The sequence below is a fragment of the Cetorhinus maximus genome, chromosome 10 (assembly GCF_964194155.1).
Source record: "Cetorhinus maximus chromosome 10, sCetMax3.hap1.1, whole genome shotgun sequence".
NCBI lineage: Eukaryota > Metazoa > Chordata > Chondrichthyes > Lamniformes > Cetorhinidae > Cetorhinus > Cetorhinus maximus.
The window spans coordinates 85,393,478-85,416,295 of record NC_135888.1 but is presented as its reverse complement, the minus strand read 5'-3'; the positions used below and the strand labels follow the sequence as shown (position 1 = coordinate 85,416,295).

Here is a 22,818-nt window from a genome sequence, read left to right as displayed (position 1 = left end):
AAACAAATCTATCTAGGAAATTAGTCCATGGGAAAAGCAATGGATTATTTCTGTTAGGCTGTCAATGAATGATATGATGTTACAATGGGATTCAATTGATATTCTTTCATATTGTAATTGCAAAGAAAAAAGAAAAATCATTCCAACACTTTTTCTCAAACATTTGAAATTTACACTATCATTATTCCTAATGTATGTAGAATGAAGACGTAAAATGGACCAGAATTTGCTTTCTAAATGATGCCGAGGCTAATTGTGCTCTCTGATATTTATGGGTAAATGGTACAGCAACTTCAGACAAGGAGCAGATGTGCAGTTAACTTTGAATATCCAAATATCGGTGTTTATGCTGCATTGCTGTCCCATTAGCATCACAGTCAGGGCTTCTCACTACCTCCCTCACCATTGTACATATTGAATGTTGAGAATTTGCTGCATTTGGGCAGTTGATATCAAATAAACTATCCACAGATACTTAGAGCTATTAGTTAATAATGTAAGCCTTTTACTGATGTGTTAATTGTTAATTACTGCCAATCAATAACTCTGCCACTGAAAATTAACAATTACAAGTGTGGAGTTTCATTCCATTTTGAATTTTTCAGGAAGATTTTAAAAATGTCTCTTTTCTCTCTCTTTCTCTCTCTAAATCTAAGTTTTCTTCTCTTGCTTTATTTTTTTCTATACCTGATGTATCATTGAACTCATCTGCTTTGATTCATGTTCTTTCTCAATCCTTTTGCTGTTTATTTCTCAATCCTTTAATTTCATTGGTTGAGAGATAAAGGATTGGTCAAAGAGGTAGGTTTTATCGCCTTCTTGTTTGTGGGATCTTATCATGGATATTTTGGTTGTTGCATTCCACTCGGACGGCCCAACCAGTGGTGTGCATGTCAGCGCAGAACTGTCGAGTTGGACGCAGGGCCCAATTAATCTTATTTGCAGTGGTCCTTTAAACAAATCTGTGACGCTAACTTGTTTTGCAAGGCCGCTGTCCTCCTCCTTCCAATTCTGAGGAGCTGCTTGCTCACATCAGCATGGCAGCAGCTGGTCACAACATGACTGCTGCCTGCCTTTGCCACTGGCGCCAGGAATGCAGCTCCTGCCTCTTGGAGGCGCTCAGCACCATTAAGTGAGCTCTGAGCTCACCTCCTGGCCAATTAGACTATTTAAATTTAAAAACTGTGTCATGATAGTGATGCAGCTCAGGTGCAGGATCAGGAACGGGAATTTATCCACATGTTGGATTCCCAACCACACGGTGAAAATCTGGCCCAATGCCTCAGATTCAATGCATCATTGCCAGCTGCTGTATTAATAAGTTGTATTATATTTAATTCAACTAATTTATAACAATGCATTTTTAGAGCTTTTACCATGTAAACAAATTATGATCAAATGTCTTTTAATAAAAACTTTCTTCATCTTTGCACTGGACATATTTCAAAATCATGACTAAATATTTTAGTCTAAAGCTTAAAAAATGGAACCATTTTCAATTTAAAAATTGTAAATGTTTATGATGCATTATAAGTAAACAACTTTTCTTGGAACTAACTTCTTAAAATTAAACTGTAAATAATTCCAACTATATAAAATTGGATATGGCAATTTCACAATCAAATGGAGAAACTAAGAATAGAACACTGAGATCGGTTCTACATTCATGAAGGGGAAATCATGCCTGACAAATTTATTAGAATTCTTCGAGGAGGTAACAAGTAGGATAGATAAAGGGGAACCAGTAGATGTAATATATTTGGATTTCCAAAAGGCATTCGATAAGGTACCACACATAAGGCTACTTAATAAGATAAGAGCCCATGGGCCTGAATTTTTCAGGCTGCGGGTGGGCTTGGCAGGAGCGGGCGGGGGTGGGTGCGGAACCCCCCACCCCCTCCGGTGGGAAGGTTAGGTGGGAAGGCAAGTGATGCAGATGTCTACAGAGGATATGGACAGTTTAAGCGAGTGGGCAAAAATGTGACAGATGGAATATAATGTGGGAAAATGTGAGGTTATGCACTTTAGCAGGAAGAATAGAGGAGCTGAATATTATTTAAATGGAGAAAGACTGCAGAAGGCTGCAGCACAGAGGGATTTGGGAGTCCTTGTGCATGAATCCCAAAAAGCTACATACAAGTTCAGCAGGTAATAGGGAAGGCAAATGGAATGATGGCCTTTATTTCAAAGGGAATGGAGTATAAAAATAGAGAAATCTTGTTAAAACTATACAAGGCACTAGTTAGACCACACCTAGAATACTGTGAACAGTTTTGGTCCCCTTATCTAGGGAAAGATATACTGGCATTGGAGGCAGTACAGAGAAGGTTCACTAGGTTGATTCCGGGTATGGAGGGGTTTTCTTATAAGGAGAGGTTGAGTAGGTTGGGCCTGTACTCTTTGGAGTTTAGAAGAATGAGAGGCGACCTTATTGAAACATATAAGATTCTTAGGGGCCTTGACAGGGTAGATGCTGAGAGGTTATTTCCCCTTGTGGGAGAGTCTAGGACTAGAGGACATTATCTCAGGGGAAGGGGTCACCCATTTAAAACAGAGATGAGAAGGAATTTCTTCTCAGAGGTAGTTAATCTATGGAATTCTTTACCGCAGAGGGCTGTAGAAACTGGGTCATTAAGTATATTCAAGGCAGAGATGGACAGTTTTTTTTAATCAGTAAGGGAATCAAGAGTTATGGGAAGAATGCAGGAAAGTGGAGTTGAGGATTATCAAATCAGCCATGATCTCATTGAATGATGGAGCAGACTCAATGGGCCGAATGGCCTACTTCTGCTCATACGTCTTATGCTCTTACTCAGGTTCTGATTGCAATCAGCTAACTCAAAGCAAACTAGGGGTTGCATTTTATGTGACCCCACTGGGCATTTTTTCAGCGGGGGTGGGGGGGAGTGGGGAGCATGTAAAATAGGCACCGAAATCGGCAGCCCGCTTGCCATATTTAAATAGGTAATCAAGGGTCAATTAGGCTTGCTACCAAGCCAATTCACCCTGATAATACGCTGCCCATACCATAAAATGTTTGACATGTACAGTTGGGCAGGAGTGGGCAGCCCGATTTTTAAAAATAAATTTTTCATAGGGTGGGAAAGAAGAGGGAGGGTTCTACCTTAGGGGCTGTCCTTCGCTGATTGGAGGGCAGCCCCCCTTAAGATAGAACCCCACCCTTTCTTCCTACTATCTACGGCCATAAGCTCAATTCCTGCCCCCCTCCCTGGCCTGCCCAAACCTTCACTGACCAGCACAAACAATCCTTGCCCTAGACCCCCAACTTACCTAGCTCCAGGATCCACGGGCCTTCTTCCTCCTCCTCTTGCAGTCTCAGCAGCACCCACTCTCGTGTTCTTGGTGCTGCCAGGACTGATGGAGCTGCCGGCTAATCGATTTGGCCAGCAGCTCCTGAGGGCGGGACTTCCTCGCCAATGAGGGGCAGATGTCCCGCTCAGCCCTTGTTTAGCCCGCTCACAGTGCATTATGACTGGGGGCGAGGGTGGGCCAGCCTGGAGCCAGTCAGCTCCAAGCTAGCTTTGCTTCCAGGGAAGTGAGTTGTCCAAACCAGTGCCCCTGTAATATTCAGCACAGGGAGTTGAACTTCATCATGTACTTTTAATTCATTTCTTAAAAATGTCCAAAATAGACTGAAACAATAATACAAGAGCTGTATTTCTGCAGTCTGCCTTTAGCTTTAGAGTTGTATCCGGAAATTAATAAAAATTGTGCATCTTATCTGATAAGCATTTCAAGTAAGTTATTGAGTTCCTGTTGAATAATTGCATTTTTATATTTTTAATACCAAGTACCAAACACAAGGACTTTAGATAGTATAAAATTGAGGGGAATTAATCCAGCTGCCAGATTTTAATTTCAATTGAATTTACCCAAAGTCAAAATGACCCCAAGAAGTCTTAACAAGCTGAGTTAGCAATGGAAATATATTTGAAGGGAACAGCATTTGATAAGCGTGGAAACATATTTACAACCTGTGAAGTTACTGACCTTAATAATGCATAGGTCTATTTATAATACAAAAAAAAATTGCACGTCAATGACAGCACTGCGTTTTTTTCTTGAAAAACACACACGTACAATTTTGGCTGATGCTAAATTTAGACATCCACTGGTCTCACAAAAAGATCATTGCAAACACTTCATTATACTTTTTCCTTATTAATGCTTTAAATTTGTCCCTACTTCTCTTGAAATTTCTTGTTTTATTCGTTCACAGGATGAAGCTGGGCCAACATTTATTGCCCATCTCTAATTGCCCTTGAGAAGGTGGCGGTGAGCTGCCTTCTTGAACCAATGCCAGTACACCCACAGGGCTGTTAGGAAGGTGTTGGATCCAGTGCCCTTGGCTTGTAGGGGCTAAAGGATCCAGGTTTCATGTTTGTTTTGGGGTGACCGAGTTGGTACAGAGACAGAGAACATCAAGTGGTCTTTGTTAGAATAAACACATGCTGTTTATTCATTCATCAGTGACTAACTCAAGACTCTCTCACATAGAGGTAGCCCAATCTACTCTGCTATTGGATATTAAGATCATGTGACCTTCATTACAATACTTGTCTTAAAGGTATATTACATATCGAATTACTACAGAAGGGAGTTCCAGGATTTTGACCCAGCAACAGTGAAGGAATAGCAAAATAGTTTTGAGTCAGGCTGGTATGTGGCTTGGAGGGAAACTTGCAGGTGGTGGAGTTCCCATGCATCTGTTGCCCTTGTCCTTGTAATGGTAGACGTCACGGATTTGGAAGGTGCTGTCAAAGGGAGCTTGGTGAGTTTCTGCAGTGCATCTTGTATATGATACACACTGCTGCCACAATGTGTCAGTTGTGAAGAGATGAATGTTTAAGATGGTGGATGGGGTGCCAATCAAGTGGACTGTTTTGTCCTGGATGGTGTTGAGCTTCTTGAGTGTTGTTGGAGCTGCACTCATCCAGGCAAGTGGAGAGTATTCCATCACACTCCTGACTTGTGCCTTGTAGATGGTGGACAGGCTTTGGGGAGTCAGGAGGTGAGTTACGCGCCACAGAATTCTGAGCTCCTGACCTGCTTTTGTAGCCACAGCATTTTTATATGTCTAGTCCAGTTAAGTTTCGAGTCAATGGTAACCCCCAGGATGTTGATAGTGGGGAATTCAGCAATGATAATGCCATTTAATGTCAACAGGAGATGGTTAGATTCTCTCTTGTTGGAGATGGTCATTGAATGGCACTTGTATGGTGCAAATGTCATTTGCCACTTATCAGCCCAAGCCTGAACCTTGTCTAGGCCTTGCTGCATATGCACACATACTGCTTCAGTATCTTAGCATTTGCAAATGGTGTTGAAAAATATGCACTCATCAGGGAACATCCCCACTTCTGATCTTATGATGGAAGGAAGGTCATTAGTGAAGTAGCAGAAGATGGTTGGACCTAGGACACTACCCTGAGGAACTCCTGCAGTGATATCATGGGAATCAGATGACTGACCTCCAACAAATACAATCACCTATCTTTGTGCTAGGTATAACTCCAACCAGTGGAGAATTTGAGCCGCAGATTCCCATTGACTTCATTTTTTCTAGAGCTCCTTGATGCCATACTCGGTCAAATTCCTTGATGCCAAGGGCGCAGTCACTCTCATCTCTCTCCGTGAGTTCAGCTCTTTTGTCCATGTTTAGACCAAGGCTGTAATGAGGTCAGGAGCTGATTGGGGTTGGCAAAATGCAAACTGAGCATCACAGAGCAGGTTATTGCTGTGTAAGTATTGCTTGATAGCACTGTCAACAACATCTTCCATGATTTTGCTGATGACTGAGAGTAGACTGATGGAGCAGTATTGGCTGGTTGGAATTTGTCCTGCTTCTTGTGGACAGCACAAATCTGGGCAATCTTCCATTTTGCCAGGCAGATGCCTGCATTGTACTTGTACTGGAAAAGCTTGGCTAGGGGCATGGCTAGTTTTGAAGCACAAGTCTTCAATACGACTACTGGAATGTTGTCAGGGCCCACAACTTTTGTAGTATCCAACATCTTCAGCCCATTTTTGAAATCACGTGGAGTGAATCAAGTTGTATGAAGAGTGACATCTGATGCTGAGGACCTCAGGAGGAGACCAAGATGGATCATCCACTCGGCACTTCTGGCTGAAGATGGTTGAAAATGCTTCAGCTTTTCCTTTTGCACCGATGTGCTCGGCTCCTCCAGCATTGAGGATGGTGATATTTGTGGAGCCTCCTCCTCTGGTTAGTTATTTAATTGTTCACCACCATTCACAACTGGATGTGGCAGAACTGCAGAGCTTAGATCTGATCCATTGGTTGTGAGATTGCTTAGTTCTGTCTATCACATACTGCTTCGGGTGTCTGGCACGCAAGTAGTCTTGTGTTGTAGATTCACCATGTTGACACCTCATTTTTATGTGTGAAAAGGCACAGTGCAAGTTCACTAGGGTACTTCTGCGATGATGAATTATTAAAAAAGTTAAGATATGCTTTTAACTGGAGTCGATAAGACTGAGCTGTGACCTGCTAACGGTCTTTGAGATAATGAAAGAAACAACTCGCATTTATATAGCCCCTTTTATAACCTTAAGATGTCCTAACAGCTTCACAGACAACAAATGACTTTTGAGGCATTTTCAATGCCATTAGGCCAATATACTGCTTATTTGCAGACAACAAGGACTCTCAAGCAGCAATGAGATGAATGACCAGTTAACCTGTTTTAGTGGTTACAAAACGGAATATTGCGAAAAACATATGGGGCTGAATTTTCCGTTCGTTGGGTAGGCAGAGCTGACCCAATCGCGGCCGCGCCAATTTTGAGCAGGCGGGCCAATTAAGGCCCACCCAGCATGATGTTCGCAGGGAAGCGCTATGCGGGCAGGGTGGAATCCCTAAAATCGAGAGTGCGCTCTTTCGCGCATGCGCATGAAAGAGCGCACTCATCTCCCAGAGGCTAAGTGCTGCCTCAGAGAGAACAGCTCTACTTTCAACAATATTAAAAATAGAGAAAAAAAAATTCCCTTACATGTCCCCTCATGTGACAATGTCACATGAGTTGGGACATGTTCATAATTTCCATAACAACTTTATTAAAATTTTTAAAACCCTACATGAAACCTCATCCTGCCAGTGGATGAGGCTTCATGTTTTTTCTAGTTGCTGCCGGGACTCCTGACCTGCCCACCAACCTTAAGGTTGCAAAATATGGAATGCTTCACGAATTTGCGTGTCATCGCAGGGGCCATGCTAATCTTCTCTGTATCGTTCCAATTTTAGTATATGGCTGGACGGGCAGGTCCTTTAATTGCTTAATTGATCCTGTCAATGGCCTCAATTGGCCATTGTGAGGTCAGTGGGCGCGCAGCCAATTTTGCTGCACCCCCCACCTTCCTGAAAATTTAAATGGGGTGGGGTGACGTCGGGACTTCTGGCCGACGTCATCCCGTGTCATTTTACACATCGGTGAATGGAGGCGGGGCCCGCTCGCCGACGATAAAATCCTGCCCATGAAGAACTTGCCTGCTTATTGTCAAATAGTGCTCTGGGATCTTTTACACCCATCTGAACAGGCAGAAAGGGCCTTGAATTAACACTTCATCTGAACAATGGCAGCACTGACAATGCAGCGCTCCTTCAATACACAACTGAAGTGCCAATATAAGTTATCGGGTAAATTTTTGTCTTCACTGTAACCCAGTAATTTGGAACTTCAAGTTGCCACTTGTACTAAAACCTGTCCACTTTCATTCCATTTGTGTGGGTTCTACAATGAAGTTGATTTGCTCTACCAGATTACTGCCAAGGCAAAATAGTGGTAGATAGTTTGAGCTGATTGTCAAGTAGTTAGCAAAGGTGTATAAATTCATCATAATCACGAATATATGAACAGTAAGGTTAGAAATTATTTCCTTAGATGCAAGGTCATTAGAATGTAAAATTCTCTGCAAAGGACAAGCAGGGTCCATAAGCACTTTTAAAAGGGAACAGAGGCAGTTTTTCAATAAGTACAGTACATTAAAAGCGTTATGGACAGCAAGTAAGGTAGTGACGCATTAGAGTAGATCATGAGGAAAAAAGCAATGCAGCCTTAATGCTTCAAATAGCCTTTTTTGTACTGCCTCAATCTATAATTATTAAATTATCTTGTTACCATTAGAAAGTGTACATTTATCTCATCCTCATCCCAACTTTTGGTCGGAGCATGGTGATAGTGAGTCCAATAACTTTGCATAGTACTAATGTCCCCAATTCCACCAATGCCTGAATTAACACGATACGGGAACAGCCTTGGAAATAATTTTCTTATACTCCCAACTGGAGCAGGTGAAAGCCTCATTAACTTATGAAAATCTGGGTCCTATGATGCACATAGTATCCAGATGCAATTTTAATGTTCCAAGAAGCAGGACATATGGGGCAGAATTTTCTGCCTGTCGGGCGGGCGGGCCTGACCCAATCTCCGGCGGGCAGGGAGCTGATCCCCGCCAGAGAAGCGGGCCCCGCCGCCATTTTACGTGGGCGGGCCAATTAAGACCTGCCCAGCGTGACGTCCGGCAGGAAGTGTTATGCGCTCGCTATGTGGGCGGGGGGGATTCCTCAAAAGCAAGAGTGCGCTCTTTTGCGCTTGCGCACGAAAGAGCACATATCTCCCTGAGGCTAAGTGCTGCCTCAGGGAGATCGCTGACACTTTTAAAAAGATTAAAAATAGAAAAAAAAATTCCTTAACATGTCCCCCTCATGTGACATGGTGGATGAGGTTTCATGTTTTTTCTATTGCCCGCTGGGGCTCCTGGCCTACCCGCTAACCTTAACGTTGGACGGGGAGGTCCTTTAATTGTATAATTGATCCTGTCAATGGCCTCAATCGGCTATTGACAGGTCGGTGGGCCTGCAGCTAATTTTGCTGCGGGCCCGCCTTCTCGAAAATTTAAATGGGGTGGGATGATGTCGAGGGTTCCCCCCGACATCATCCCGCGTCATTTTATGCATCGGCGAGCAGGCCCCGCCCCCTGCTTGCTGACAGTAAAATCCAGCCCATGCTGTGCAAACCCTGACTAGCAGAGGCCACTCTGAAAATGCTACAGATAAATGCTTGGTTTTTTTTATTCATTTATGGGATGTGGGTGTTGCTGGCTAGGAAAGCATTTATTGCCCATCCCTAGTTGCCCTTGAGAAGGTGGTGGTGAGCTGCCTTCTTGAACCGCTGCAGACCCTGTGCTATAGGTACACCCACAGTGCTGTTAGGGAGAGAGTTCCAGCAATTTGACCCAGCGACAGTGGAGGAAAGGCGATATATTTCCATGGCAAGATGGTGAGTGGCTTGGAGGGAAGCTTCCAGGTGGTGGTGTCCCATGCATTTGCTGCCCTTGTCCTTCTAGATGGTAATGGTCGTGGGTTTGGAAGGTACTGCCTAAGGAGCCTTAGTGAGTTTCTGCAGTGCATCTTCTAGGTGGTACACACTGCTGCTACTGTACGCTGGTGGTGGGAGGAGTGAATGTTTGTGGAACGGGTGCCAGTCAAGCAGTCTGCTTTGTATTGGATGGTGTCAAGCTTCATGAGTGTTGTTGGAGCTGCACTCATCTAGGCAAGTGGTGAATATTCCATCACACTCCTGACTTGTGCCATGTAGGTGGCTATGGGTCATCAGGAGGTGAGTTACCTGCTGCAGGATTCCTATCCTCTGACCTGCTCTTGTAGCCATGATATTTATATTGCTAGTCCAGTTCAGTTTCTGATCAATGGTAGCTGCCAGGATGTTGATAGTGGGGGATTCAGCAGTGGTACTTCAATTGAATGTCAAAGGGTGATGGTTAGATTATCCCTTGTTGGAGATGGTCATTGCCTGGCACTTGTGTGGCACAAATGTTACTTTCTACTTGTCAGCCCAAGCCTGGATGTTGTCCAGGTCTTGCTGCATTTGGACATGGACTGCTTCAGTAACTGAGGAGTCGCAGATGGTGCTGAACATTGTACAATCATCAGCGAACATCCCTACATCTGACCTTATGATGAAAGGAAGGTCATTGATGAAGCAGTGAAGGTGGTTGGGCCAAGGACATTGCCCTGAGGAACTCCTGCAGTAATGTCCTGGAGCTGAGATGACTGACCTCCAACAACCACAACCATCTTCCTTTGTGTTGATATGACTCCACCCAGCGGAGAGTTTTTCTCCTGATCCCCACTGACTCCAATTTTGCTAGGGCTCCTTGATGCCACACTCGTTAAAATGCATGCTTGATCTCAAGGGCAGTCACTCTCACCTCGCCTCTGGAGTTCAGCTCTTTTGCCCGTGTTTGAAACAAGGCTGTAATCAGGTCAGAAGCTGAGTGACACTGGCGGAACCCAAATTAAGCATCAATGAGAAGGTTATTGCTAAGCAAGTTCCGCTTGATAGCACTGTTGTTGACCTCTGCCATTACTTTACTGATGATCGAGAGTATACTGATGGGGTGATAATTGGCCAGGTTGGAATTGTCCTACTTTTTGTGTGCAGGACATATCTGGGCAATTTTCCACCCTGCTAGGTAGATGCCAGTGTTGTAGCTGTACTGGAACAACTTGGCTAGGGGCGCAGCAAGATCTGTAGAGCAAGTCTTCAGTACTATTGCTGGAATATTGTCAGGGCCCACAGCCTTTGCAGTATCCAGTGCTTTCAGTGTTTCTTGATATCATGTGGAGTGAATCGAATTGGCTGAAGACTGATATCTGTGATGCTGGGGATCTCTGGAGGACGCCAAGATGGATCATCCACTTGGCACTTCTGGCTGAGGATTGTTGCGAATGCTTCAGCCATATCTTTTGCACTGATGTGCTGGACTCCTCCATCATTGAGGATGGGGATACTTGTGGAGCATCCACCTGTAATGGGTTGTTTAATTGTTCACCACCACTCATGATTGGATCTGGCAGGACTGCAGAGCTTAGATCTGATTCATTGGTTGTGGAAATTTAGACAGGTTGAGTCAGTGGGCAAATACATGGCAGATGCAGTATAACGTGGATAAGTGTGAAGTTATCCACTTTGGTAGGAAAAACAGAATGGCAGAGTATTTTTTGAAAGGTGATAAATTGGGAAATGTTGCTATGTCCTTGTACACCAATCACTGAAAGCAAGGATGCAGGTGCAACAAGCAGTTAAGAAGGCAAATGGTAAGTTGGTCTTCATTGTGAGAGGACTTAAGTACAGGAGCAATGATGTCTTACTGAGCTGTGTCGTAAATCTGTGGAATTCACTACCATAAGACCATAAGACATAGGAGCAGAAATTAGGCCATTGGCCCATCGAGTCTGCTCCGCCATTCAATCATGGCTGATAAGTTTCTCAACCCCATTCTCCCACCTTCTCCCCGTAACCTTCGAACCCTTACCAATCAAGAACCTATCTATCTCGGTCTAAAATACACTCAATGACCTGGCCTCCACAGCCTTCTGTGGCATTGAATTCCATAGATTCACCACTCTCTGGCTAAAGAAGTTTCTCCTTATCTCTGTTCTAAAAGGTCTTCCCTTTACTCTGAGGCTGTGCCCTCGGGTCCTAGTCTCTCCTACTAATGGAAACATCTTCCCCACATCCACTCTATCCAGGCCTTTCAGTATCTGTAAGTTTCAATCAGATCCCCCCTCATCCTTCTAAGCTCCATCTAGTATGGACCCAGAGTCCTCAAACGTTCCTCATATGTTAAGCCTTTCATTCCTGGGATCATTCTCGTGAAACTCCTCTGGACCCTCTCCAGGGCCAGAACATCCTTCCTGAGATACGGGGCCCAAAATTGCTCACAATATTCTAAATGTGGTCTGACCAGAGCCCTATAAACCGTCAGCAGCACATCTCTGCTTTTATATTCTAGTCCTCTCGAAATAAATGCCAACATTGCATTTGCCTTCCTAACTACCAACTCAACCTGCAAGTTAACCTTAAGAGACACCTGGACTAAGACTCCCAAGTCCCTTTGCAGTCCAGATTTCTGAATTCTCTCCCCATTTAGAAAATAGTCTATGCCTCTATTCTTCCTACCAAAGTGCATGACCTCACACTTCCCCAAGTTGTATTCCATCTGCCACTTCTTTGCCCATTCTCCTAACCTGTCTAAATCCTTCTGCAGCCTCCCCGCTTCCTCAATACAACCTGTCCCTCCACCTATCTTTGTTTCATCTGCAAACTTAGCCAGGATGCCCTCAGTTCCTTCATCTAGATCATTAATGTATAAAGTGAAAAGCTGTGGTCCCAACACTGACCCCTGCAGAACTCCACTAGTCACCGGCCTCCATCCTAAGAAGGACCCCCTTATCCCCACTCTCTGCCTCCTGCCAGACAGCCAATCTCCTATCCATGCTAGTACCTTGCCTCTAACGCCATGGGTTCTTATCTTACTGAGCAGCCTCCTGTGCGGCATCTTGTCAAAGGCCTTCTGGAAGTCCAAGTAGATAACATCCATTGGCTCTCCTTTGTCTAACCTACTCATTACCTCCTCAAAGAATTCTAACAGATTTGTCAGGCATGACCTCCCCTTGATGAAACCATGCTGACTTTGCCCAATTTTACCATGCACTTCCAAGTATTCTGAAATCTCATCCTTAATAATGGACTCTAAAATCTTACCAACGACCGAGATCAGGCTAATCGGCCTGTAATTTCCCGTCTTTTGCCTCACTCCCTTCTTAAACAGGGGGGGTTACATTTGCGATTTCCAGTCCTCTGGGACCCTCCCTGACTCGAGTGATTTCTGAAAGATCACCACTAACGCCTCCACTATCTCTTCAGCTATCTCCTTCAGAACTCTGGGGTGTAATCCATTTGGTCCAGGTGATTTATCCACCTTCAGACCTTTTAGTTTTCCTAGCACCTTCTCCTTGGTAATGGCCACTATACTCACCTCTGCCACCCCCCCCACCCCCCCCGACTCTCTTGAACTTTGGGGATGTTACTCGTGTCTTCCACCATGAAGACTGACGCAAAGTACCTATTCAGTTCCTCCGCCATTTCTTTGTTCCCCACTACTACTTCTCCAGTGTCATTTTCCAGTGGCCCAATGTCCACTTTTGCCTCTCTCTTACCCTTTATGTATCTAAAAAAACACTTGCAATCTTCTTTTATATTACTGGCTAGTTTACCCTCATATTTAATCTTCTCCCTCCTTATTTCTTTTTTAGTTGTCCTCTGTTGGTCTTTGTAGGCTTCCCAATCCCCTGGTTTCCCACTGCTCTTCGCCGCATTGTATGCTTTCTCTTTAGCTTTTATGCTGTCCCTTACTTCCCTTGTCAGCCATGGTTGCCTCGTCCTCCCTTTAATATGCTTCTTCTTCCTAGGGATGAATTTTTGCTGTGTCTCCCAAATTACTCCCAAAAACTGCTGCCATTGCTGTTCCACTGTCTTTCCTGCTAGGCTCATCTCCCAGTCAATTCTGGCCAGCTCCTCCCTCATGCCTCTGTAGTTGCCTTTATTCAACTGTAATACCGTTACATCTGATTCCAGCTTTTTCCTCTCAAATTGCAGGGTAAATTCTATCATATTATGGTCACTTCCTCCTAAGGGTTCCTTCACCTTAAGTTCCCTTATCAAATCTGCCTCATTACACATCACTAAATCTAGAATTGCCTGTTCCCTAGTGGGCTCCACCACAAGCTGCTCCAAAAAGCCATCTCGTAGACATTCCACAAATTCCTTTTCTTGGGATTTTCCCAGTCTACCTGCATATTGAAATCCCCCAATGATCACTGTAACCTTGCCTTTCTTACACGCCTTTTCTATCTCCTGGTGTATCTTCTGCCCCACATCCTGACTACTGTTCGGAGGCCTGTACATAACTTCCATTATGGTTTTTTTACCTTTGCGGTTCCTCAACTCTACCCACACAGATTCTACATCATCTGACCCTACGTCATTTCTTGCTATCGATTTAATTTCATTTCTTACTAACAAAGCAACCCCACCCCCTCTGCCAACCTGCCTATCTTTTTGATAGGATGTATATCCTTGGATATTTAGCTCCCAGTCCTGATCCCCTTGCAGCTATGTCTCCGTGATGCCCACCACATCATATCTGCCAATTTCAATCTGCCTCAGAGTGCAGTGGATGCCGGGACGCTGAATAAATTTAAGGAGGAAATAGACAGATTTTTAATTAGTAATGGGTTGAAAGGTTATGGGGAGAAGGCGGGAAATTGGAGTTGAGGCCAAAATGAGATCAGCCATGATCGTAATGAATGGCAGGGCAGGCTCGAGGGGCTGAATTGCCTACTCCTGCTCCTAGTTCTTATGTTCTATAAAACTATATGCAATACTCCAGGTGTGGTCTCACCAAGGCCCTGTACAGCCGCAGTAAGACATCCTTGCTCCTGTACTCAAATCCTCTCACAACAAAGGCCAACATAATATTTGCCTTCTTAACTGCTTGCTGCACCTGCATGTTTGTTTTCAGTGATTGGCGTACAAGGGCACCCAGGTCCCTTTGTAGGTCAACATTTCCCAATCTATCACCATTTAAATGCTACACTGCCATTCTGTTTTTCCTACCAAATTGGATAACTTCACACTGCATCTGCCATGTATTTGCCCACTCATTCAATCTGTCTAAATCGCCTTGAAACCTCTTAACATCCTCCTCATCGCTCACACTCCCAACAAGTTTTGTGTCGTCAACAAACTTGGAAATATTACATCTGGTTCCCTCATCCAAATCATTGATATATATTGTGAATAGCTGGGGCCCAAGCACTGATCCCTGCAGTACCCCACTAGTCACCGCCTGCCACTCTGAAAAAGACCCATTTATTCCTACTCCCTGTTTCCTTTCTGTTAACCAATTCTCAATCCATGCCAATATATTACCCCCAATCCCATGTGCTTTAATTTTGCACACTAACCTCTTATGTGCAACTTTATCAAAAGCTTTCTGAAAACCCAAATACACCACATCCACTGGTTCTCCCTTATCTTTTCTGCTAGTTACATCCTCAAATAACTCCAGTAGGTTTGTCAAACATGATTTCCCTTTCATAAATCTATGCTGACTTTGTCTAATCCCGTTCAAATTTTCTAAATGTCCTGTTATTACATCTGTTAAAATAGACTCTAGCATTTTCCCTACTACTGAGGTTAGGTTAACTGGTTTTTAATTCAGTTTTTTCTCCCTCCCTCCTTTTTTAAATAGTGGGGTTATATTTGCCACCCTCCAATCTGCCAGGACTGTTACAGAATCTACCAAAATTTTGAAGATGATAACCAACGCATCCATTATTTCCATGGTCACCTTCTTTAGTACCCTGGGATGTAGATTATCAGGCCAAGGGGATTTATCAACTTTCAGTTCCATTAATTTCTCCAGCACTATTGTTTTAGTAAAACTAATTTCTTCCAATTCCTCCTTCTCACTCAATCCTTGGGTCTCTAGTATTCCTGGGAAGTTATTTGTGTCTTCCTCCATGAAGACAGAATTTAAGTAGTTGTTTAATTGCTCTGCCATTTCCTTGTTTACTATTATAAGTTCTCCCATATCAGACTGTAAGGGACCTACTTTTGTCTTTGCTAATCTTTTTCTTTTTACATACAAATGCATCTGTGGCAGACAGGTTGGTGAAGATAAGGTCAAGTATATTTTTCCCTCTTGTTGGTTCCTTCACCACCTGCCGCAGACCCTGTCTAGCAGCTATATACTTTAGGACTCAGCCAACTTGGTCTGTGGTGGTGCTACCGAGCCACTCTTGGTGATTATTGAAGTCCCCAATCCACAGTGCACTCTGCGCCCTTGCCACCCTCAGTGCTTCCTCCAAGTGGTGTTCAACATGGAAGAGCTCTGATTCATCAGCTGTGGGGGCAAGGGGTTAACGATATGTGGCAATCAGCAGGAGGTTTCCTTGCCCATGTTTCATCTGATGCCATGAAACTTCATGGGGGCTAGATTTGATATCGAGGACTCTCAGGGCAACTTGCTCCCGACTGTATACCACTGTGCTGCTACCTCTGCTGGGTCTGTTCTGCCGGTGGGACAGGACATACCCAGGGATGGTGATGGCAGTGTCTGGGACATAATCTGTAATGTATGATGCATGAGTATGACTATGTCAGGCTGTTGCTTGATTAGTCTGTGAGACAGCTCTCCCAATTTTGGCACAAGACCCAGATATTTGTAGGGAAGACTTTGCAGGATCGACAGGACTTGTAAAGATATTTTGTATTGCCTCTGCAACCCTCCCACTGCAATGGTGTGTCTCTCATCACCCCTTTAATGAAATACTGTTGGGTTAACTTCACAGAGCAGCTACTCAATTTCCCCTCCTATTCCCATTCTCCTCCCCCCCACCCCCTCCCGCCCCCACCCCCACCCACACCAGCCAAAAACAGTGAGTGATTATTTTGTCAGCTCACCAAATAAGTACATGGAATGCTGACTAAAAATACTTTAATGAAGAATGATCACAAAAACAGTTCAGGCCTCCCGCAAAATACAGTGGGCAAACAAGGAGTTCCACTGCCCACTGCCTTATCAATGAATGGGGTCTTATGAGAATCAACCCCTACATGTATAAATATCAAGTGAGTGAAATTTGGATACTGCTACACTGGTACAGGTTGTCAATTATCTTATCAATCTTCACTTTTTAGAGTTGCAGATGAATAATAGCTCCTTGGACAAGTTGAGGCAGGTTGCTACAGAGGTATGCTCCAACAAGTGATACGGGTAAGGAGAAAAAAAATCGGTTAAAATAAAAATAGGTTCTTTATCTTATTCAATCACACCAAACAGCAATACCCTAATATACACGTAGAATATCATAAATAATTGTTTTAATTCATCTTTCTTTTTGTCCCTCTGATAGCACTCACCACTTTGTATTTTCCTCCAGCTGGGATGGTCTGGGGTGAAAACTTGTCCATGATTTCCCTCCAGGATTTGCTGCAGTTCTGCAATTAGTTGGCTGGAGTCACAATTCTACTGGGGCGTATCAGGTCCCCCCTCCTGGAATACCTCTCTAACGTATATAACTCCACCTGGTGGCTTGGGTGAAAACAAACAAAATTCACCCAGATGAAGCACATAAGCTTGAGGGACAAACATCTTTCAAATGCGAAGACAAGATGGTTGGTCATGAAGCATTCAATCAACTGAACGACTTGGCCACCACCTATCAATTTCTATCTTATATTATGATGCTAGCTTCTCTCCTCTATATTATTTACACCATATGCACAACCTACTTCTCAGATTAACCGTTTAGGTTTCTACATGCATTTTTAACAGCATAGCTATTAGTACTGGAGATCTAGCCTATGTATTTAAGCCCCCTGATGCTACATAATGTTCTCTCCCTCTTCTTCTATTCCTCTCCCTGATCTTCACTCTGATTCCCTCCACTCTCGATTGGAGAGATTGGGACGGTTCTCCTTGGAGAGAAGGCTAAGAGGAGATTTGTTAGAAGTGTTCAAAAGCATGAGGGGGCTGGATAGAGTAGACAGGGAGAAACTGTTCCAACTCATAAGAGGATACAAGAGGGCACAGATTTAAAGTGATTTGCAAAAGAAGCAAAAGTGATGTTTGAAAACACTTTTTCACACAGCGAGTGGTTCAAGTCTGGAACAAAAACAAAAATACCTGGAAAAACTCAGCAGGTCTGACAGCATCTGCGGAGAGGAACACAGTTAACGTTTCGCGTCCGTATGACTCTTCAAAAGAACTAAGGAAAAATAGAAAAGAGGTGAAATATAAGCTGGTTTAAGGGGGGGTGGGAAAGGTAGAGCTGGATAGAGGGCCAGTGATAGGTGGAAATAACCAAAAAATGTCATAGACAAAAGGACAAAGAGGTGTTGAAGGTGGTGATATTATCTAAGGAATGTGATAATAGGTGACATTAAGGGTAGAAAGCAGGACGAGCAAGGTACAGATAGTCCTAGTGGGGGTGGGGTGGGGTGGGGGAAAGGGATCGAAATAGGCTAAAAGGTAGAGATAAAACAATGGATGGAAATACGTTTAAAAATAATGGGAAAAGAAAAATCTATATAAATTATTGGAATAAAGGGGGATCGAAAAGGGGGTGGGGATGGAGGAGAGAGTTCATGATCTAAAATTGTTGAACTCAATATTCAGTCCGGAAGGCTGTAAAGTGCCTAGTCAGAAGATGAGGTGCTGTTCCTCCAGTTTGCGTTGAGCTTCACTAGAACGGGTTCAAGCCTGGAAAGTGCTGTCCAGAAGTGTGGTGGAGGCAGATTCAATCAAGGCATTCAAGAGGGCATTAGATGATTATTTGAATAGAAACACTGGCCTGAATTTTTCAGTCGGCATGCGGGGGAGGGCCTGACACACCGGCATGTAAAATGACGCTCAATGATATCGGGCGTGCGTCCCGACGTGACTGCGCTGCCTCGCGAGGTTTCGTTCGGCGTGCGCACGCTGAAGTCAGCTGCACACCCGCCGGTGTTTAAATGGCCTAGTCTAACCTTACGGTTGGCAGACAGGTGAAAAGGCCAAACGGCCTTTATGTTTTTTAGGAAACCTCACCCATGAGCGGGATGATGTTTCCTAAAGCTTTTATGAATCAAATAAAACGTTTCTTGAAATATAAATCATGTCCCATTTCGTGTGTCACAGTCACATGAGGGGACATGTTTAATTCATTATTTTTTCCATTTATTTAATTATTTCAGTAGCGATTCAATCTCCCTGAGGCACATGTGCAAAAGAGCACTGGCCCTGACTCTCTCTTCTCCCCCTGCCCGCTCAGGTAGCACTGAGCGCTATGGCTCGCGTCTTAAGCTGGGCAGGCCTTAATTGGCCCACCCGCATAAAATGGCAGCACGGAGCTGATCACGGGCGGCAGTCGGCTCCGCAACCACTCCTGCCGAGCCTGCCCACCGACTGAAAAATTCAGGCCACTGTGCAAAGGTACAGGGAAAAGGTAGGAAAATAGCACTAAGTCATAAGGCTCAGTTGGAGAGCAGACACGATGGGCTGAATTGCCTCCTTCTGCGCTGTAATAATTCTGTGAAGTGGAATCATCTGGCTATCAGGAGTGAGATTAAGATCTTTCTGTGTGGATGCAATGAGTGCTACTTAATGGATTATTTACCTACCTAAAGTACTAAGCAAATGAATTACAGGAGGCCTATCACTGACCTGTTGACTTGTCCCCGTCTAGCAAGCCATATGACTTATCCAGTTTATTTTAAATAGGTTAATACTGCAGTTAAAGTCAGAGATGGCTCAAGGCACTACAAATGTAATAAGAATTAATCATTCAGAAAATCATAGAATCATTAAATTTTGGAATGGATACAACACAGAAGTAATTTGGGTCCATGTTAGCTCTCTGTAAGAATAATTCAGCTGGCCTCACTCCCTAGCCCTTTCCCCGTAGCCTTGAATTATTTTTCTCCACTGGTAATTACCCAATTCACTTCTGAAAACCATTACTGAATCCGCCTCCACCAAACATTCTAGGTTCCAACCACTCGCTGCATAAAAATGTTTTTCCTCATATTGCCTTTGATTCTTTTGCCAATCACCTTAAATCAGTGTCCTCTGGTTCTCAACCCTTCCATCAACAAGAACGGTTTCTTTCTATTTACTCTGTCTAGACCCCTAATGATTTTGATCACTTCAATCAAATCCCCTCTCAACCTTCTCTTCTCTAATATTGCCAAAAGTAATTTCTAATCCTAAATGTTGTGGTTTTAACAATAGTTCAAATCTCAAGATCTAACAGATAATTGTTTCTGGACTTCTTCTTGTTACAACTCGAATCCAATATTTGAACACTGAAATCTGAGATGGATTTAAATAAAACTTTAAGAACTGGCAGTTTGACAAATCATTCCTGCTCACTACCATGGCAGCCATACTTCAATATGTTCAGATATTGGGAAACCGTATTTAAGCATAATAATTGTTCTGCTATTTGCCATTCAGCTCGGTTAAATTGGTACAATCCTCTTGTGAGTTCAAACCATAATCCAGGATCAAAACATCATGGCACTCCAGCACAGCGCTGTGTGTGCCACATTATTGGTGATACAGTCCTTCAGATAATATGTTCAAGTGGGTATTAAAGGTGTTAATGTGCCAGTAATGCATATAGTACTTTTTCATAGAAATGAGTTCTCCCATTGTCCTTAACCAACACCATCAAATAACCTAGAATAACTGTTTATTCATTAATTTTGATACTTTTATATAAGCTGTGCAAAATGGCTGCCACATTTACCTACATATCAATTATTATACTACACTGTATGTGAAGGTGCTATATAAACGCAGTTTAGTTGAGGTGCAAATATTGTTAAAATAAATCTAATCCCCACAAACAATATCAAAAAAACTCAGTGCCTGTGAACCAAATTATATAAAAATTGTAAGGCTAATTGGATATATATTTATCCAGGTAGTGATCCTCTCCAAATTATAAGCATGCAATTTTGACACTTGTACCTTACTCTATTCAAATACAAACTTCTGAATCCAATGGAGCTTAGAATTGTATTTTTATTCATTTGAGAATAAAATAAGTCATTAGCCATTTTTGCCTCCAGATCCAGATTCAAATCAAGCTCTGAATGTTCCTTAGATCAGTACTTAGCTGAAGTGTATAGGAAGCCGTCGCGGGAGATTTGTCAGCCCAGCAAAAGCCCGTTGACTTTCGGGATTGGACAATCCCAGCAATGGGCGGGGCCAGAAAATTCCACCCTTTAAGTACCATATATGCTCAAGTAACGGTGTATAAGTCAGCACCTGACTTTTGGCCAAAAAGTCCAAATTTACCACCCCCTCTTCACTGAAATCAAGCTTGCCCTTGTGCAAACCCACTTGAAGCATAGAATAGCACACCATTCAAGGAGGCTGTTCAACTCCTCATATCTGTGCATTTCAATGCTTCTTTTGCACTACTTTTGGGGGTGGGGTGGTGGGACCAGTCTCTGACCTGGCAACTCTGTGATAGTTGAGATGATGGGAAAGGGTGGATTTCAATCTCTCCAAGATGTTACTTTTGTAAAAGTCAACCCCCTAGATTTTGACTAAAGATTTAGTCGTAGAAACATGACTTTTACACAAGTATATATGGTCATTCCCAACCAGCCATCAGCCCAAAGCACAAAACTAGCCAATATTTAGCACAAATCTTCCCCCTCCTCCTCATATCATTCCCTAAGAGGGTGGTGCCAACCACGGATTTGTCCACGATTATGTTTGGCAGAGAACTGCAGTGGTTTCTCCTTCATTGCCTTCTGCAGTATGGCTGACCAGGAAACTCTCCCACTCTTACCATCTGCCATATTGGAAGGATTTACAGGCTGATATCAATTTATGTAGCCACATTATGAAAGCACCTTCCATGGTGATCAAGTCCCAGAGTGGGACTTGAACCCAGAGGTGGGGTCAGTACACATTGCCCCACAAGACCTCCTCCTGTAAGCTGCCTAGAGATGTGTAAAAAGGTAGCTGGTCTGGGATGTGGAAACTAGTGCAGCAGGAGTTGATCTTCTGAGGTAACAGCTAATGTTTTTGGCATAGGACCAAGACTCTGGCTAGAATTTTCCGCTACCACCCCCCCACCCCTCCCCCCACCATGGCGGGTTCCCCTGCTGCGGGGCCGGTAAGCCATTGAAATCTCCGTTCACATCGGTGGGACCGGAATACCCTGCTGGCGTGAGAGACTGGAAAATTCTGGCCTCTGTATCTAATTCGTGTCACGAGTGATCTGACCTGGGAGTGCGTTTCATTTCTGAGAACTAACATTTATTTCCCTCTAAAAGAAAATTACTGATCATGTAAATTACTGGCAATTGTGAACTCACTAACGTGTGCTTCTCTAAGTTTCAGTTGGAATTTCAAATTTAGATTTATCTCAAACAGAAGTGGTTTTCTGGCCTGTAACAGATGACAAGCACGTACATACGTGGCTTCACTTTTGCCTAAGTGAACCAATTGGTTACATGCTATAGTACTTGTTGCAGTTGTGGTCTGTGTGAGAAATAAACCACTGCTGAAAGTGGCAGGCTTATCTTAAAATAAATGAATAAAAATGTTTTTGTATATAAAGTAAGGCATTCAAACTTTAACCTTTCACAGGGGTTCCAAGGTCTCACGTCACTAATCAGTGCGCTTCAGCACTAAACAAATAAGGATACTAACTCTGCTGTGAAGATGTAAAAAAAAATGAAATCTGGAAGACTCATTTGGCATTGAGCCAAAAATGTTAACTGATAGCTCAAATTTCCTAATGGGGAATATGTTCATTGTGGAATTGAGGAACTGTTTTCATTATTTGTTCTAATATTCCTGGTATCCAGTGATTAGACCAATAGTTCCCATGATATTCAAATCCAGTTAAATATTGAATTGATGCCTACAGTTTTTTCACATGCATCACAAGATAATTGCAAATGAGGAAAGCCTTATAGCTTAACTTAGCTTGTCCATACGGAACCAACCTAAAGTCAGGAAACAAACCAATAAATAAAATAAACCAATTGTAGCAGCCTTATGTTTCTCAAAGGCAGCTGGTTAACTTAGATAGCTAGCATGTTGTTCAGAATAATGCCAATGACATGGGTTCGATTCCCATTCTGGCTGAGGTTAACTTGGGACCTGCCCCCTTGCCCTGCACCTAAGAGTGGAAGGCAAGGGCAAATCACCACTGACAAAAAAACTGCCAAGAAAAATGGCTCATGATGGACCATCAGCAGACAATGAGCCAAGGAGCTGCCTTCAGGCAAAGCACACATGCTATAACATATCATTATTCTTTAAATGGTTCCAGGGTTAGGCCCCCACTGTTCTATCTGCAAATTCACTCCATGTATTGGTCAGTATTTCTGTGAA

At 43.4% G+C, this 22,818-nt stretch overlaps 1 protein-coding gene and 1 pseudogene across 4 annotated transcripts in view; both read right to left on the bottom strand.

Moving 5' to 3' along the window:
• The window catches only part of LOC144685817 (histamine H2 receptor-like), a 55,468-nt gene that overhangs the window by 9,091 nt on the left and 23,559 nt on the right, over positions 1-22,818 (bottom strand). Inside the window, exon 3 of one of the 4 annotated variants that reach the window (XR_013577786.1) lies at positions 16,833-17,004. The exons of the other annotated variants lie outside the window; for them this stretch is intronic. The gene's annotated coding sequence lies outside the window, so the exon portion shown is untranslated. The remainder of the gene's footprint in view (positions 1-16,832; positions 17,005-22,818) is intronic. 4 annotated transcript variants of the gene reach the window in all.
• On the bottom strand, positions 7,208-7,306 carry LOC144686168 (U6 spliceosomal RNA; annotated as a pseudogene).